This window comes from Numida meleagris, chromosome 4 (genome assembly GCF_002078875.1).
Source record: "Numida meleagris isolate 19003 breed g44 Domestic line chromosome 4, NumMel1.0, whole genome shotgun sequence".
Classification (NCBI taxonomy): Eukaryota; Metazoa; Chordata; class Aves; order Galliformes; family Numididae; genus Numida; species Numida meleagris.
Window position 1 is genome coordinate 38,715,890 of NC_034412.1, and position 17,916 is coordinate 38,733,805.

The 17,916-nt window shown below is 41.7% G+C and overlaps 1 long non-coding RNA gene across 1 annotated transcript; it reads right to left on the bottom strand.

Moving 5' to 3' along the window:
- Positions 2,890–6,492, bottom strand: LOC110397951. Its single transcript, XR_002438103.1, has 3 exons — positions 6,383–6,492; positions 5,103–5,146; positions 2,890–2,951 (listed from the first exon to the last, which is right to left on the bottom strand). It is a non-coding gene; the product is annotated as an uncharacterized LOC110397951 (long non-coding RNA).

A 17,916-nucleotide genomic window follows, 5' to 3' on the forward strand; every position in this document is an offset into this window, starting at 1 on the left:
CGGGGATGTGCGGGCAGACGCTGCTCTGCCCTCTGGGCCAGCCAGGCCAGAGGCAATCTCACTACGGGGATGTGCGGGCAGACGCTGCTCTGCCCTCTGGGCCAGCCAGGCCAGAGGCAATCTCACTACGCTAAATGGCTTCCAATTGCCAGCTATCTTCTTCCCATCTGCTCCTGTGCTTCAGCAGCTGTTTCTGACTCCCCGTCATCTTGTGCTGGATGTTTCTTTATCCCTTGCCATAACCTTGTTTACCTGATTTTTCTCTTCCTGTGTGTTACAAACAGATGGCTGAGCTTATCTGAGTCTCCAAACTCCTCTCTCATTTTTTTTTTCCTCCTCATTTTAAAGCTGTTACCAGTCACGCTAGCGTTGGTCCCAGCGCTGACTTTGGGCACAGTGCCAAGGATGGGATGCTGGCAGAATTTCAATCTGCAGAGCAGGGGGGTGAGAGCCACGGCATCTCAAGAGCAGCTCAAGCGGGAGGCAGCAGTTCAGGATCAGCAAAGGTGGGAACTACTGCTAGCACCAGAAACGTTTGTTGCCTTTTAGGCCCCTTACTATCAGAGAAACATCAGGGTCTTGGAGCGTGTCCAGAGAAGGGCAAAGAAGCTGTGAATGGTCTGGAGCACAAATCTTACGAGGAGCAGCTGAGGGGGCTGGGATTGTTCAGTCTGGAGAACTGTAGTCTCGGGAGACCTCATCACCCTCTGTAACTACCTGAAAGGAGGTTGTGGCGAGGTGGGGGTCAGCATCTTCTCCAGAGTAACAGTGATAGGATGAGAGAGAATGGCCTTAAGTTGCATCAGGGGAGGTTCGAGTTGGATATTAGGAAAAATTTCTTCTCAGAAAGAGCATTGAGGCACCAGAACAAGCTGCCCAGGGAGGTGGTAGAGTCATTGTCCCTGCAGGCGTACAAGAACCACATGGATGTGGCACTGAGGGAAATGGTCAGTGGGTACGGTGGTAGTAGGTTGATGTTTGGACTAGGTGAACTTAGAGTTGTTTCCAACCTTAATGATTCTATGATTCTTGCCCCTTTGTCACAAAGCCTCACTTGTTCTCCTGGCTTTGTTGCAGTGTTCTCCCTCTGCCCTTCAAATAACAGGTTTACTCCTAGATTAAACACATCTGGGACACCGATAGTGAATTATGAGGGAGGGAAAGGTCTCCGGGAGGGGAGCGAAGGAAGAAGTTGGCCATCTCATCATCACAGATGCCTCGCTGAAGAAACTGAAGAATGGTACTCTGCCAGCAGCGATGATGGAGATGAGACTGGATTTAATGAAAATGTTAGGATTTTTTATTAGTCACAGATTAGAATGGTTCAGCACCCAGTCTTTAGCTGAAATGTAGTCATGATTGACTCTATTTCAAAAGTAGGGATAAAAATAGCAATTGTACTGCAGATCAATGATCTGGCAGAACTAAACAGGGAGATTAATGCTGTCGTGTGCCAGACTCTAGTCCCGTCACACATATCGTTTCAATAAAATTTATTTTTAAAATAAAACACAGAAGAATTTTAAGCTGAACTGTATTGTTTCTAACATATAGTCCAGTGAGAACATTAAACTTGCCAGAGGTTACTACTGTGCATGTAGGAATGACAGAGCTAGAGACACACTGTATGAACACTCAAGCTAGAAGCTGTATACCTGCTGACTGTCAGCGTGTGTTTTCTTCCTGTAATGTTTTAAATCTTGATGGACTACCATCTGTACAAGAGGTTGATATTAAGCTTAATGGCAAGACTGCAATCTATCATTTTTTTATTACACTTAAAAGGCACCTAAGAAAAATTTCACTGAAATAAATCAAAACTTCCATGTGAACCCCGTAACTGAAAAGATTACATACTAAAAGGCACAGAAAAAATGAGAGGATGATCTGAAAACATTGAGTTAGACAGGGGAGGTAGAACATACATCTTAGTAACAAATCTACAAGAAAACTATTGGAGAGCAAAGCCAACCCTGTAGTATACTATGCCAGCTTTAAAATGGCATAAATAGTAAGGCGGAATAACAAAACAAAAGGAGTCAATTCAAGTACTATAACAGAATTTTTAAATTGATTCATTTGCCCCTATTTCTGGTTTTATTGGATGCCTATGTAAGCTTGAAGTGCTGTTTGAAGATAAAGTAAAGCATACAGGATTTCTTTGTATGGGAAACTAGTGCTGAAAGAGGCCATATCTACAAGGCATAGTTCATTTTGAGTAATATAATTTAAACTCACATTGCTTACTTTTTCAAGACTTTTTCCCCAATTATTTACAGGTAGCTATATCCTAGTGGCTTGCACTGCTATGCTATACTGGGCTCAAAGCTATAATGTACATTTTCCATTCCAGTAAAAGGAGCAGGTAAAGAAAGAAAAGAACTATCCAAGATCTCATTTTCAAGAGTTGTAATAGCCCAACACTCAACAGTGCTTCTCAGTAGCAGATCAGAGGTCTGGGAAAGAGGAAAAGTTTCCAAGACAAATAAGGCCAATTTTCATGGATGTAGTCAAATAACAGGAGCCTGTTTCCCAAGCCTCCTCCCTGCTTGGGCAAAAAGGGACTACGTTTACTGTAACCAATAGCAATGAAAGTTTAGCAAATAACTACGCAGAACCAGGATCAGACTGTAAGTAAAGATAAAAGAAGATGCTGTGATGGCACCAGCTCAGAGATCTGATAGCACAGATGATCTCATCAGCAGGGAATTTCAGTCTCAAACCAAAGGTCTCGGTGACAACACCATCCTTTGGCGTAGACATCTGTTTATAAACTTCATAGCGGTAATATCATGGAGTAGCAGTAGTATCGTATCAGAGAGGGTTTGTCAATTCTTATCCTGACTCAGAAGGTGGCCTCATTTTGGATACTTACCAAGCTGATAAAGCGCAAGAATTTTTTTTTTCCCCTCCATTCTGTTTCTCCGTATCCACTTCTTCTGTTATAGGTACTGTGATGGTTTTGACAGGAGTAACCCACAAAATAAAAGAAAGATGAGATTAGTGAGAAGGCTAGCTGAGGACTGACTGCATAAATATACTGGTTTTAACAATAGGATTAACTGCTTTTGCAGGTCAGGCTAAAGCTCAATGCAGGTATAACTCCAAATACAGCAGGTCTGGCATAAGTGTGCTACATATTGATATTTTGGTTGGCTTGTAATAAAGAGTGTTGCTGGGGTCTTTCTTTACTGTTGCACTATGCATGTCAAACTGTATTTTTAGAAGAAACACCATTAGAGAAAAACACTGGAGTTCGTGAAATGTTTATAACAGAGCCCCGGGTTAACCGGAGCTATGTAACACTGCAGGTTCAGATCTCCAGTCTGAAACCTGGATGTCACTCCATCCTTACTGCTGACACACCTGATGATATGCTCGAGTGAACCAATTTCTGCATGTTCTCCAAATTTGCAACAGAACAGAAAGTTGGTCAGGTCCAGAATGGTCACTACAGCACAGGCAAAACAGCACCAGAATTCTATTTAAAATTAACTAAGCCCTGGAGAATTCAGGGCAGAAATAGCAAAGTTATTGCAGATCAATGCTCTGGCAAAACTATACTGAGCAGCCTGCCCAGTTACTTAGCGCTAGCAAGCCTTGTCTTGCTGCTACTGGATCTGAAATTAGTAACAATAAAAAGAACATTCAGATATCTCACAAAGAGCAGCTACTCCCATAAAAGCCACAGAGGGAACACAGAAAATTCCCATGGGGGAGCATCCATTCCATGCCTCTGTCAAGTACTAGCTGACGAAATGGTAGCCTATTTATAGTGTTTGTCTAAGCATGTACTTGAAAGGGTTAGTACCTTTCCTTTATAATCTATATTTAGCTGTGGTAGTTTAGCTGTCCTGCTAAGCAAAGCAAGTTTGATGGGAGCACATCCTAATAAGGTATTCCCCAGTACTGAAAATAACTGATTCACCATCGTAATATTTAAATGATTTATGATACCATTAAACAGCAGTTCATTGGAAACTTCAGTGGAAACTTGTTTTCAGCAACAATAATGTTTTCTGCTGCAGATCGATCTTAGTGTTGAGTACCCTCAAGCCATAGCAGAGCCAGAATTGTCACAAACTTCATTTCTTGTCTCCATCACCAGAGGTAGCTCCCCAAACTTTAAGATTTGTGATTTGACTTACATTTGAGTGCTTATACTTCATCGTTATTTCAGATAATATCTGACACTGTCCTGCTCTCCAATATAATTTACATTTTGATCAGTCACATTATTTTGGCCATCAACAGTTCCTCCCTAAAACTATATGTTACAAAGCTGTTATTCTGTACATCAGCTCTTGAAAAAAATCTTTGCACAAAAATGAAAAAGACAATCATAGCAAGAAAAAGACTCCTGTATTCTGCTAAGTAGGAGAACCAACTACTAACTGTGCAAAAGGCAACGCAGCATTCTGATCAATTAAAGTTTCTACATTTGATTTCAATTACATGGCTATAGAATGGCACACTGATGTTTTGGGCAATCAGCATCTTGTCCTCCAACCTAATGAAGTCAGTGGAACAGAGGTAAAGGCATTTTCCCAAAGCATACCTAAGAGAGAGACAGCTCTCAGTTTTTTTGAATCAGGCTATCAGCACTACCGGAGCGGTAACAGCATCTCATTAAAATCGAGGCTGTGGGGCTTTTCTGAGATTACATTTTATAATCAAAGTTACTGGCAAGTGAATATAAGCCTGGAACTGTATTTCAATTAATTAGCATACTTTTGGTTAATAACTTGTTCCCTGCGTTGTTCTTTTACTTGATGGTACGCTCTTACTCTCCTGTATCTAAGCAAATCAAACTGTCCTGTGACTAAGTAAAATATAATCAAGTTTCTGTAGGTGTGCTCCAGAGTAAGCAGATTTCAGCAACAGTATTTTAGTAAGAGTGAGAGAGAAAGACTAAGCGAAAAAAATAACCTTTATGAAATGTAACTGTGTACTAAGAAGTCAATGTTGCTCTTACATGGACTTGTACAATACAATCTGAAAGCTATATAGATTCAGCAACCCTTGTGAAAAAGGAGTAACGTTGCTATTTCTTAGCAGTGCAATCCCAAATAATAATTGTGATTAGACAGGCATGCTTCTACCATTTCCTGGTTAGTTTCAGCTTCGATCTCAGCAATCCAGACCCCTAGGAGCAATGGAAAGATAGCAAAGTTTAATATTTTATACTTACTCAGTGCTCTTTGGGATAATTTGTCAATAAATGAAAAATGACTTAATAGGAATCTATTAAATTATGCAATGAAGAATGAATTCTGCATAACAGGTTTAAAACACAGTGCTACACTCTCTGGCCTCCTTTAGAAAATGCATTTTCTCATCAGATAGGTCTACATCACTTTAAGTCCAAAAGCAATGAGAAACAGAAAGATTCAGCACACAGGAGCACTAAACGTTTAAAGTATTTGTGTCTGAGAGCTTAGCATCACAGAGAAAATTCCGAAACTTTCTTTTCAAACCCAGAACAAACAGATGCTATCTCAGGAGCCAGACTGACTGTTGTGGGCTGGTTCTTTCTTCACACTGTACTGCAACTGTAGGCAGGTCACACAACATTTACAAGTACTGTAAGAGCTAAGTAGACCCTAGTTCTTCAGGTCACCACCACTTTCAGAGACAGTGCTTTTGTTCTGTGCAGGCTATATCTTACAACATCAAGTACTTTAAAAGCTTTAAATAAAGAAGCCAGAGTGAAAGCAGGTGTTTGTGGAAGTGAGAAGCAGCCCCTAGTGCTTGAAAAAGACCCAGGCAGTTCAAAGCAGTTTTCAGAATTTTGTAAGATTCACAAATATTTGGACCTTCTCACTGGTCCCATCATTATTAAAGTAAAAAACAGTCATAAGGGAAAAATGAACTGGGTTATAGAAACCTAACTTTTAGCCACACTATCCTTCAGCGTGGTTCTCATTAGCAAGGTTTTACCACAGCTTTCTCAACTAGTAGCTGCTATTCCTTTGGGTAAAATTAACTGTTGCAATCAGAGGCTGTTAACCATTACCAAGATTAAATAGCTTGTCATTCAGATTTATGTAATTGGGAGAGGGAATAAGGAAGAATTCCCTTCTAGCACTTGTGGGTCAAATATTTATTGTAGCTCAGCTATTATAATGGGTTTGAACCTTGTAATAAACTTGGGAAAAAAGCAAGATAACGTAATATATCTTCTACAGCTCCGGTCAGGTCAGCTTCTTCACTGTTTTCATTAAGCAATACAATAAAGCTACACATGTTATTTTGTAGGAATTACCCCTTAGCAGAAGCAGTGCTAGGGAACAACTAAACAGACAAAAAACCCTCAGCCAGAAAGGCTCCTTAATTATCATCCTCAGTGCTACTCAGTGGGCTACCACACAATAAAACATACCCTAATTCAGCAGGAAACCGCAAGACCCACAGTACTTGTAGAAAAGATGACTAGAGTTATAATGCTAGATCAGCTGCATGAATATTAACAGTGCTAGGAGCCATGAGAGAAGCTGTTCTCAGACTTCACAGACTTGTTCAGCACTAAGTTTATCAGGCCTCCCTGGAGCATGCCTAAATGATGCAAAGCTGAAAACAGCTGATAGAGCTGAGGAAGAGTTCATACCAGTTTCAAACACTGCTGGCACTGCACCTGCACCTAATTTAGCAGCAGATTTTTTGGGGGGAGGGGAAGGCAATGAAATGTGTAGAAAAAAAGCAGCATGCTTAGGCTCTGCCTACAGCCAGGCGCACCTCAGCATTACTCCCTTCATGGAGAGCCTGCCTTGCAGTATGGACAACCCTTTGATTTGTGGTGTTTGTGATGCTGCCTGCAAAAACCTAGTGCTCCTAGCTGCTGCTAGGAGTGCATGGCCTTCTGGGGGTTTGGTATTGCTGCTGCCAATAAAAAGAACCATCATTTGCTCCAGTCCTCCTAGGGAACCATTCTGAAAGGGTAAAAACAGTCACTGGGTGTAGCAGAAATGCAAGTCATGGCTTAAACCAGTGACTGAGCACCTGGTGGGAAGGCAGGGCCAACCCAGGAGAGTTCAGGTGCATGCAATGCACCTGAGTGACTGGAAGGGGTGGAGCCAGGACCCACCCCTTCCCAGACCTCATTTAAGTGTTGGCAGTGGAGGTGAGTGTGTTTTGCTGGAGATTGCTGTGTACCTGTGGCCTTCTAAGGGCAAGCAGATTTTTTTTTTTTTCATTTGTTTCTGTGTTTATGGCTGCTGTGTTGAGCACATTTTCCCTTGTTGTAGTGTAGGACTTTGCTACCATTGCTGTGCTTTCAGTTGCATTATGGTTTTACAGGGGAGCTTGGCTTTTTACTCAGGAATTAATAAGTAGTTCAAAAAATGCTTTGACATCTCAGGTTTTGCTTGGGGTATGTTTAGAACAGTCAGATATTTTCCTGTTGGCTGGCCTGTGGTTTCAGAAATGCAGGCTGGGCTTTGCCCTGTACAAATACAGAAGATGGATCACCAGCGTGGCAGCATGCCAGCTTTGGGAGCTATGGTGTAATCTACTACCCCAACTATGACACTAGCCTCAGTAAGAGTTGGAGCAGAAACAAATCCTTCTCAGAAGGTTTGTTTCAAAGCATAGCTGACTAACTGTTACTTTTTTTTCTGCAGCACATCTCTGTATGTAATTGTGGCAATGTTGAGGCCATTTGAGAATGAGTGGCCAAGGGAGCAAGAATGTACCATATCCAATCTGCTGTTACACCTAGTGTGCAGGCAGGTCGTGCTGCATAGTCTCACAATAGCTTCAGTTAGTTGTTTCTGTTGAATTGGTGTTAAAGCAAAAACAGAGGCTCCTGAACAGTTCGTAGTAGTAATATCGACCTTGATATGGCTAGGACTTCATCCATTTAAATAAAATGGCAATCAAATATTTTTATGGTGTCATTGCAAGCTTATCTGTCCTGCTACTGCCATAAAGCTGGATGTGACCTGGTCTAATGCAAAGATGAGAGATGACATATTTCTTAACTTGAACGCAAGCTTGGTTCTTTTTCTCTTGCTGGTCACTTTTGTTTTGAGCACCGCTGATTGCCACATGCACATGGTATTCAGTCGGAGTCTCTTGAGTGTGGCAGAGGTTTTGTGCCATCTCATTCAAATCTGTCCCATCTAATTTGGATCTGAGTTCTAGTTTCACCTCCACTTCTATTTCAGAGTGCACATACTGTATGTAGAGCAAGATGGGTTTTTTGCTATGCTTCTAGGAAAGTCACTGAGTATTTTCTGAAACCTGCTGAGTTATATATTTGTTTCAGGAAAATTCCATGTTTGTGCTTAGTTCTGAAGTCTGTCCTTAGAAGTTTATCTTCCTCAACAAAACCCAAAGCATTCACTTTCTCCATCTTATTTCTCTACTTAGTAAAATTAATCAGGTGATCCATGTGAATAACACATTGAAGATTACAAAAGATTTCAAGTGTGGCTATAGAGCTCAACTTTAGCATATGGCAGGAGGAACTATGAATATTTTTCAGTTTAAATTTATACAGTAAAAATAGTTCCTCCTTAAAATCCTATTGCTTAAGAAATACTGTTTGGAATATACAGAATAAGTGGGAATTTCTAGTTAAGTACCTGGAGTTTGTAGTCAGATTATTAACTCTGATGCTTTGTTATAACTGCAGGAACCAAGGGGGTGTTCTTATTGCTATGTAACCATAAAACCTGATGTAGGAGGTATTGTTCTCCTTGTATTAGATAGTTGTCATGTTCAGCATCAAGATACCGAACTTGAAAAAAATTGCTTAGTGACGTATTATTTTACTTGCCTTTTAGTTAGTCTTTTTACTTAAAATAGATTATCTCATCTATCATTTTTTTGCAAAATAACTACGGTATTTAAAATACATCTGACAAATCCAGTATCAGAAGCATAGCAGAGTTAGTGCTTGAGGTTTTCACCAGTGAAGTCCTGAATTCAGTTCCAGAACTGAATTTCAGTTTCTCAATTCAGAGACTTTGAATTTCATTATTTAAACTTGATTACTAATGGTCATAATTTGTAGCTTCTGTTTAAGGGAAAACAGAACTGAAATATCAAAGAGTTCTGCTTTTCAGGTTCAACAGGGAGAGAAGACTTCTGCCAAACATAGACAACACTGAATACTCAGAGCCACACTCACGGCTTTCTCATCAGCCAAGAGCATAATCTTATTCTGGTGCCAATAAAGGGTTTAGAAGCCTCACATGCTAAAACTTCGACTACCCACCTTCAAATTGCCTTTCACCTGGGCTAAATAGCAGTCACCATTGTGGGCAGTCCTCATCTAAACCAGCCCCAGGAGCACTTCAACACAGCCTTGGGAGTGGGTTAATGCATTTTAGGGTAAATACTGCTGCAATATAGATATTTAGTGCTGTAGTCTACAAGCAGTAGTGCCACAGCTTTCTGTTTGTGGTTCTCTCTGCTTTATGCCTTGAGATAAACGTGGAAAGGAAAGTAAGGCTGGTCACTTAAGGGCTCCTGCTCAGAGAAAAAAGGCTGTGTGGTGCCATTGCCTGAGGCTCTAAGGTAAGATAGTCTTAGCTTAACCAGGCTTTATAAAATGACTTCGTCTGCTGATACTTGTATTAGACCTGCCTGTTGGCTGCACTGACCTTGTGTGGTTTTAGGGAAACAGCAGGTGCCTTGGAGAGAGCTCTTATGACAGCTTGTTGGATTAGAAGTGGTTATTTCACCTAAGTGTTGAAGACAGACTTAAAAAGAAATTTGTTTCTTTTGCAGTTGGTGTTCTTCTTGGGCTTTTTAGTTACTGTTGTTTTGTCTTTTGATGCTGAGCTTTGTTTTGTTTTAGAAAACCTGCCTTTGTGTAAGTCTAATGAAGAGCCAAATGGGGACTTGGCTGCATCCCTGTGCTAAGTGCTTCTGTGGGTCTGTTCTCAGCAGTGTTCTGTTTAGCATGGGGGTTTCAGGGCTATTGTTAGAGGCCCCAAAACTTGGAGGAGTCAGGCAGTTTGTAGTAGGACCAAAGAGAAACAGAAAAGAAAAGGCTAGAACACTGAGCAACAGGCAATCTGTCAAGTAGCTCACTAGTGCTTTGGTGTGATGATCAGCTTTACAGTGTGACCAATGGTCACAGTATAGTATTGTTTCCAGTCTTGTCTGTTACTTCTGTTAGGTGCCCGATGTTTTTTGAAAGTAGATACATTAAAATGTTTCACTGTGAGTAGCATAGCAAAAGCAGGAGAAAGAGACTAGATTTAGGCATATATCCAGAATCAATTGCACTCCTATTTGTGCTGCTTGAAATGGTTCTGTACAGGCTAAAGGATATCTATAGCAAAACATGGCTGCAAACTGCAGGTAAAGTTCTCTGATCCCTGAAGTTATTGAGTCACAGTGAGACTTGTAATTCTGACTTGAATGAAGTTACACTGATTTACATCAGTTGGAGAGTCTTTCTATGCTTTTTCAGCCTTATCTGCTTGACAACTTGTCCATCTTCTTGTGTGGCTTGACTGTTTTCTGTTCTTAGGCTTGAGTCTTGCGCATTAGTGGGTGTCATGGTAACTGCGAAGTAACTGCTGGCAGTGGGCTATCAGGAAAACCTGGAGCTACTGGAGGCTAGCAAATTACTAGGAAAAAAATATTTTGAGCTGACCTTTGTGGCTTTTTTTGTGGAGAAGCATTACAGCAGTAAACTAAACACACAGCTGGAGTGTCTAATAGCAATAGGATGGTTCAGTTGGGTGCTCTGGCAGACAACAGGATATGGATTCAAACTCGGACTGTCCTCCCCTCCTGCATATAGGGGAGGATTGACATGCCTTCCTCCATAGGGCAAATGCTTTGGTTCACATTTTTGGGGGAGTTATCCGTTGTCCCCAGCAGAGACAACCAAAAAGCACCATGCTTTTCCACCTGTACTAGGTAGAGCGTGAGGAAAAACAGCAAAACCTGTCTGTTGGAACCCCTTCCTGTATCTGTAAGACATGCAGACTGGGGGCCAAGGACTGAGATGTTTTTGTGGTAATGGAATGGATTAAGTTTAGCATGATGAGAGAATAAAAGCAATTCTTCTTATTATTTTGTATTTTTGCTTTATAGTCAAGTGTTAAGCACAAACGTTTTATGAAGTAAAAACATTGTAAGTGAATTTACATATTAATCTGAAAGGTTAAATATGTGTTGCTGGAAGAATCACTGGGGTGAGTGATGTTCGTAGCGTGATCATGCAGGGCATGTCTGTAGAATCAAGGACAAATGAATTGTGTGAAGGAGGGTAAAGAAATATCAGGAAAATAAACGAGAGAGTTGTGTGCTAGAAAAGAACAAAACCATAAATTTTGGTTCCAAGGTAAGACAAGGCTAATGAGGTGGCGAACTACAGGGAATAAGATGCCCGACTTTCTTAAAACCACATAGATTTAGCTTACTTTTCTAGCTGATAGTTAATGACAGAGGGGTGAAATGAATTGCTGAGGTGACAGGAAAATTTAGAGAGGAATAACAGTATCATAGATTTCTGTCACTTAATAGGTCATCAGTGGCAAGGCACCGGTTGGGATCTTTGTAGGCTGTGGATGATAGCCTATGTATACCTGAATAATTTTGTGATTAAAAAGGGCTTCATTATACTTTTATGGGAGTAATCGAAAGATTCCTGTAGGGATGAGTGGTGGATGGACAGAGTCCAAAACTATCACATGCTTCTTTGTAGTAGCTGCATAAACAGAGGATGAGTAGATCATTTCCCACTCTTCTGCTCTTGCCTATGATCTATCTAGTCAGATAGTTGTAAATCAAAGATAAGAAACTTCCCCTTTAATGCACTGGAGGCTTTGGCATTAAGCAGTGTAAACAAGTTCTGAGGTCTAATGTATGGGACTATTAAGCCTAATTATTAGTCTTTGATCCAGTTTTATTTATTGAGGGAGCAGCTGAGGGATTGTGTTTTGTGATATGTATAGCCATGAATAATTCCAGTCTCATGTGACTAATCCTGTGTTCACAGAATAGATGCTATCTGTACAAAATAAATAGAAGGGAGCTGGCTTAATCTCATGTCTGCTTGAATCTACGTCTCCTCCCCCAGGTCTCAGCTCTTCCTGTGCTCCTGTAATGTGCAAGCATAGTGCCTTGATCTGTGTTTCCTGCTGGGGTTTGCTTTCAGCTCATCAGCCTGGCTCAGCTGAGCTAACAGGGATCTGTGCTTTTTAGAATATGGTCTTGTGCAAGTTGAATAGTGCTACTGTTACTGTGGAATCTTCCTCCAAAGCTCATTGGGAAGTTAAAAAACTGCAAAAGGATCACCTTTGAGTTGCTGAAGTGCTAGCAGTATGCTTAACTTGAAATCAAAGCAGAGAGGACTTTTATTGTCTGTGTGTCCTGTAAAATTTCTTCTATGAACCCAAGTAATGCGCAGCTACACAAATGTTTTTCCTATGGGGTTGTAGGCTCCTGATTCCATACTGTCTGCAGTTAGTTCTCCTTGGCTACCCCTTTTCTCAGCATATGGTGAGAGCTGCTGCTCTTTGACCAGGGATGCTCTGTGTGCACATCTATGCATCATTGCCATTCTAGCACCGGGTGAGCCACCTTCAGTGAGAGTAGTAGACTGCAGCTTCTGCAAACCTGCCTTTCCATCCTTGCTGTTTGTGGGTAAAGTATTAAACCATTGGACAGCTCTGTAGGACTGAGCAGTGCTGAGCCATCTCAGAAGACAGCGATCAGACAGCTGCAGTCAATGCCGCTCCCAAAAAATGTTGGGCTCCCCTTCACTGGGGGGTGGGGAGCAACAGTGTGCAGCCACCCAGGGCCAAGTGCCTTGCTTCCATTATATGAGTCATGGTTTGACATGCAGCATGCTTTGTGGCAAAAAGCCTGAAACGGATTTGAGAAGTATCACTTCTGCAACTGCAGGTGGGGAATCCCTCCTGGGGGTGGCAGTCAGAGCATCGCTTGGAACCAGGCCTGGATGCGTTGAATGCAGAGATGTGCTGTGGGGGAAGGTGCAGCCAGGAGAGTCCCCACCAGCCAGATGGAGCTGAAAATGCTCATTGGTAGCAGAGAGGTTTCACAGCAAGCCTCCCAGCCAGCTGCTGGTGGAAGCAAGTGCTCTTGTTTATTGTAATGCTGTGCTAAATGTGTACACGTAGATGAGATTTCTGATCGGGGGTTTTGGATATTGCTCTTCTGAGTACAACTGAGACTTTAGTTGTAAACTTTCAGTAAAATGTTTTATGAGTTTACTAGACCTTTGTCCTGCAGAGCTGGTTGCTGTATTCCAAAAGAAAAATACAAAGCAGAACAAAGGCATTTTTATTATTTCAATCCAGGAAGAATATTTGCTTATTTGTGGGTTGAACTTCATACTCTTTAGAGGTTCCATCCAGCCCCTACAATTCTGTGGTTCGGTGATGCTTCTGTGACTACTCTTTGTAGCTACACTCTGACTATACAGTAAACTGAATGATGGAAGTTATGAATAATGGTAAACTCAGAGGTGTGGTGTGGATAAATTACTGCTGGCATCTTATGCGCTGCCCACATGCCTTTGCTTCTGAATTTAAGGTGGTAGGGACTTGTTTACTATTTGGAGTTATTGTCATAGAAAGTGTTTAAGTAAAAAGCCCAGTGAATTTTTGAGTGCAGAAAGCTAATGCAAGCAGGCTACTAAGCTTAAATTAAGAAAAGTGAGAGGTGAAGGTAGATTGAATTAGAATTACTTGAGCAGTTCTGTTAATTTTTTACTCCTTCTATTGTGGAGAAACTTGCTAGTTCTAATGCCTTGCTCTGCAAATCCCAGCAGTGTCAGTAGAAGGTAATTCATTTGCTCTGTATTTCAGGTTGTAAAAGAGAATGGAAGCCAGATTACAACAAGTGAATCCCAAGAATATTCATGAAACCTGTCAAATCTGTTTCACAGTGGAGAGTATAAGGCAAGTGTTAAACTTTACGGTCTATGAGAGAAACGTATGCATCCCTTTCTGTTTGTGAAGAAAATAAAAGCAGAAACAGTGCTGCCTTCCTAGTGGTGGAGGAGCAACCTGAAAAAACAGCGTAGTGTCTACATCTTCTCTGTGGGTATTGCTTCCCAAATCTAAATATGTATGCTCCAACTTCAGTCTTGGTTTTAGTTTTCAGTGTTGATGTTTTTTTAACAGTAGTGTCTGGGTGGCTATCTTTATAGCAGGCTTTCTTCTCTTCATTTTAAGAAACATAGGTTTTAAATACCAGCCTCTCCTGTGAATTGAAGCTTTATTTATTCTTACTTCAATTGGCTTGAGGGGAAGTTCATTGAATTAATGTATTTCACTCCACTTCAGAACTTGATGCTTCTGTTCTGTATAGAAAAGGACTTTTACTTCAAAACATCATTCTAAAATAGATGAGTTCCATTCTCAGTTACCTTCATGTTTTTACAGAAACTAAAAACCACAGAAACTTCTGTATTTAGAAGTTGACTGCTCCTGAGAAAACATCTCTCTCATGAAACAGCACCTAGACAGAAGATGTCCTGATCCTTCTCTTGATCTCTTTTCACTGAAGTTATCCGAGTAAGAACCAGAGTTAAATTTTTGTTGTACCCTTATATTTGAATGCTACATCACACCTAATCTCTTCAAAAAATGGAGAAAGGGGGGGGGAAATCTCACTTATGTGTGCAAAATCCTCTTGGTGTCCATTAAATAGCTTTCTGAATTTTCCAGGTGTCCCAGTGTGCAATTCCAGCTTCTCTGGTAGCTGACCAAGTCTAAAATATCTAAATAAAGACCTGTGGGAGAATGGTAAGTGTCCTGTAACTATGTGCTACTTATGTGATCCCCCAGCCTCTAGTTGTGTGGATGGGATGCTGGCTCTGCAAACCAGTGCAGTTTCATGGAGGTGAGGTGTAGTTCCCTCTCAAAGCAATGCTTGCTTATTACCTTTCTTCTTGCCTATGCGCTTAGCCCTTTTTAGCAGGAAGGGACAATTTTCCCATGAGCAGACAGTTTGAGCAGCACTGACACATATGCAAAACACCCTTCTGGTAACTGCTTTATGTGGTCATGCGAGCTGACTGACCTCTGTATGTCAGCCTGTGGGAGAGCAGCTGGTGCTGCTCTTTGCTCTTGTCAAACAGCTGCTGCTGTTTTTCTTTTTACTAATAAGGAAGCAGCACCTGAGCCCTTCTTTAAATTTAAGCAGAGGTACTCAGGATGCATTTCCCCTGATGCTGATATCAATGTGAGTGCAGGGGGATTGGCGCCCATCCTTTCCCCATCCCATCTCTCCTTCCCAAACTAACTCCCCCAGCCCTTTCTGGCTCCTTTTTAGGAGGCAGGTGGGGTGCTACTGATGAGGGTACAGTGGGGCAAGGACCTGGGGATGGAGCAGCAGCTCTGTGGTAATCCTCAAGGTATGAAACGCACCCCAGGCTCTGCAGCCAACTCTCCTTCCCCTTCTTTCTAGATGAGGGGAATCACTGCCCTAAAATACAGGTTTTTAAGAGTCTGTACCTGTACTGAAGATGTTTATTGCTAATGGTGGTTTTGAAATGAGAGAAATAATTTACTTGATCATTATAATACTGAAATATCCTGCTGGGGAGACTTGATAGCATCCTTGCAGTTTCTGAAGGGGGTCTATAAGAAAGAAGGGAACAGACTCTTTAGGAGGGTCTGTGATAGGACAAGGGGAAATAGTTTCAAACAAAAAGAGGAGAGATTTTTAACTGGATATAATGAAGAATAATTTTTTTTTTACAGCAAGGTTGGTGAGGCACTGGGACATGTTGCCCAGAGATGTAGTGGATGCCCCATCCCTGTAGACATTCAGGGTCAGGTTGGACAGGGCTCTGAGCAGCTTGATCTCACTTTAGGAGTCCCTGTTCATTGCAGGGGAGTTGGACTAGATGGCCTTTAAAGGTTCCTTCCAACTCCAATGAGTCTATGATGAAAATCACAAAACAAACTGAAGTGCAATGGGCAAATCAGTAACCAGGAGAGGAAAATACTGGATGAGAGTGAGGAGGAGAGGTACCAAGGCAGTGACCACACTGATGCTTCAGCCACGACACTTGGGTCTGCGGAGATGCTTGGTTGTAACTTGAATGGGTGCCAGGCAGTGACCTTTGCAAATGCAGGAGTCCATACAGAAATGAAGGTGGAAGAAAGAGACTAGTGAGGTGAGATGGGCAGCTAGAGGTGGGCTGCATTATCAGGTGTCAGGGATGTTTCTCTGGAGATCAGAGAAGAAGAATGACAAAGCTGTGAAAATGTATGGTCAGGGAAAATAGAAATGCTAAATATCATTTGTGCAGTACTAAGGGAACCTATTAGAAACATCTGTAACTATACTGCAATGCAAATTATTCAGCACCTTGTCTCTTTTGCCTAGGAATGACAGGATTTGGTGCTAGTAGGATTTAATGAAGTGTTATCTTCTCAATAGTAACTCAGCAACTTTTAGATGTGTATCTTTAAAAATAAGCAGTAGATTCAGATAACCTGCATCCAGAATTGACTGGGAAAGTGTTCAGACCCTTACTATGTGTTTTGAAATGGTTAGAAAGTTCCAGAAGAGGAAAAGAAATTTTGGCTTGCCCGTTTTTAGAAAGGATAAGTGGTAAACCTGGATCCCTGTAGAGCTGTCATGTTGAAATTAGTTCTGGGCAAAAATGATATTAAAGCTTGATGTTAAAATTGCTTAGTTATGAACTTAATAATGATTAATGCTTATTAACAGAAGTTTACAGAGACAGTGTTCCCTCCAGCTAAATTTGTCTTTTCATTAGGAAAAACTAAATCTCTAAGAAAATTATTTCAAACTGTACATCATTTTGACCAAAAGACCACCGAGGATTAATATTTGTTATGGTTTTGTGATTTTTTGTTGTCGGTATTCCACATCATTACATCATGTAAGGTACGGGCAGTTAAAGAGTTAATTCCCCGATTACTGCAGACTACCTTTTTTGGTGTGGCCCTCTGAGGGGGAGGGGAGGAGGTGCACTCCCCAGGGGTCCTTGCTTTAGAGGGGGTGGTGAAGCCACGTGGGAGACGCGGGGTCTGTTCTTCCCAGCCCGGCGGAGAAAGCACGTGGTCCTCCTGCAGTCTACTGTGTAAGATTTTCAGCCTGTAAACCCTCTATCATAATTCTACTAGCCTCATTTTGATATATTTAGTAAAATTAGTTGTTCCTCCTCAGATCGGTGCCGCTGTTTTTGTGTTAGATCCGTCTACGGGTCCCCCTCTTCCCAGGTTGCGGCTCCGTGGCTTCTCTGCCGCTTTAGCCGCCGGACCGCCCGGGGGCTGGCTCTTATCGCTGGCAATTTTTTTTCTTTCCTTCCTCTTTTCTCGTTTTTTTTTTCTTTCGGGCATGTCCCCCTTGTCACGGACGCAGACCCTTAGACAATACCATGACAAACATTGGTGGAGAATGCAGGCACTAGATCTGCTTTCAATTTTTGGAATGATGCATAAAGGATTAACGGTAATCATGTTCCTCGGAACATACTGGTTTCTGGTTAAGGCTATCATGTTCTGTGTTGGAGTTGTGTGTACATATAACTACATAATGGTGCTGATGGGGATACCGGCCTGGTGCTTGTACCTCCCGGAGGGAGTGGCTAGTTTTACAAACAGCACCGTGGTGAGGCTGGCTTCCAAGTTCTCCCCTCAGTTCCTTATGCACCCTTGGAATTTCAATCTAGCAATCATGATACCAATTGCTTTGAATGTTTTCCTCCTAATAATAATTTACATTATGTGGAGGAAACTCTCCCCAAAACCGGAAAATGCTGAGTGGCAGGGAATATGGAGAGGCCTTGGGAAGACCTTAGAAACATGGGGACCCCCGCTGTCATGGGATTTCACCCTTGAACACTTGTGGGATCCTGAGAAGCTCGGTCAGTTTTTGAGTCAGGGATGGCGCGGCCTAGGCAGATCTGAGGAGGCACAACTTATTTGGGGCCTGGCTTGT